We start from the raw sequence: 1,376 nt of genomic DNA, 5'->3' as shown, positions 1-1,376 counted from the left end.
TACAAATACCATGGTATCCTGCGTTGATCACAGGCAACGTGATGTCGCCACTGTACTGGGATTTTCCTTCTATCGGCTTCAATTCGTCAGAAAATTCGATTCACTGATATTTCACCAATGTCCTTTGGCATGTTCATATGACTTCGTCACACTTTCCAGTACCTGGTCCTTTTCCACGTGTGCATCGACCCACACTGCACACAACGTGAATAATGTTCAGCTTACTGCATCCACGAGCACGTTGCATGGTTTGTATAAACAGTGAAGACTGAATAATGTTTTGTAAGGGCAAATTGAAATTCAGTTTGATTAGTAAAGTCGCAAGAGTACAGAGGAAGACTCAAAATATCAGAACTTCACGTTCATTACCTTGGCCAGAATTCCTGACCAGCAAAGGGGAAATCTGCCCTTGAATCCCCAGCATCCATGCAATTGCTTGCTCCACGTGTCCACTTGGAAACCTATGTGAAGGAACGTTCAGCCTGAAGGAGAACTTGTGAGAATCCTCCACTGTCTGATCTAAATCTGAAACAAGAGCTGTCTTTTCCAGCTGGGAGGGAAGCGAAATGGAGGTGAGACCAAAGTATTACTTGGTGGTTAATTCATATTGTCCTTATTGTGATTGTTTAAAAGCCTGGGCCAGAAATGGCACAGACACAAAGGAGCAGAAGGAGGCCATTCTGAACACCGATCCTGCCCAGCCACGTCATTCGATATCATCATGGCTGACACAACAATTTTAAGTCTTTTTCCAGCCTATCCACATCATCGCGTTGCCTAGTGGCTAACAGATATTTATCGATCTCTATCACAAATAGGCATCGAAAATGTAAATCTGTGAGAGGAAACTGTTCCGTTTCGAGACAGTGGGTTTCTGCACGAATATTGTTCGGTTTTCAGATAATAGCCGAGTCTGGTCTGACCACATTCCAAACAATAAACTAAAACTCGACTCTGATGGGACTCGAACCCACAACCTTTGAATCGCAACCCTGAATAAAGGCATAGAAGTCCAACGCGCTTTCCATTGTGCCACAGAGTCACACCAGCTGCGAACTTTAAGCATGCAACTTTGTCTTTGACCCATTGCGTTCAGGGCACCCACCTCGCGTCTGTCTGCCTTCGTCACACTTTCCAGTACCTGGTCCTTATCCACGTGTGCTCTGGCTCTTCCCGTGTTCGGCTACAGACTGCTGAAACGTTCTCATGACACTTAGCTTTACCACATGTTCAGATAATGATTTCCAGATAAACAACACGCTATAGGTGAAAGCATTCTTCCCAAATCTCCTCAAAATATCTTGTCTCCCGTCTTTCATTTATATCACTGTATTCCTTCCCAATATAGGCTTATCCTTGTCATACATATCTATCCT

The 1,376-nt window shown here is 44.1% G+C and overlaps 1 non-coding gene across 1 annotated transcript; it reads right to left on the bottom strand.

The window, feature by feature from the left end:
• Positions 1–949: 949 nt before the first annotated feature.
• Positions 950–1,042, bottom strand: trnar-ucu (transfer RNA arginine (anticodon UCU)). Its single transcript has 2 exons — positions 1,006–1,042; positions 950–985 (listed from the first exon to the last, which is right to left on the bottom strand). It is a non-coding gene; the product is annotated as a tRNA-Arg (tRNA).
• Positions 1,043–1,376: the final 334 nt, after the last annotated feature.

This window comes from Chiloscyllium plagiosum, unplaced genomic scaffold (assembly GCF_037043375.1).
Source record: "Chiloscyllium plagiosum isolate Xiang-an unplaced genomic scaffold, Cpla_swu_hap1 HiC_scaffold_42, whole genome shotgun sequence".
NCBI classification, from domain to species: Eukaryota; Metazoa; Chordata; class Chondrichthyes; order Orectolobiformes; family Hemiscylliidae; genus Chiloscyllium; species Chiloscyllium plagiosum.
The sequence above is the reverse complement of the archived record's forward strand: the minus strand, read 5'-3'. Positions and strand labels throughout refer to the sequence as shown.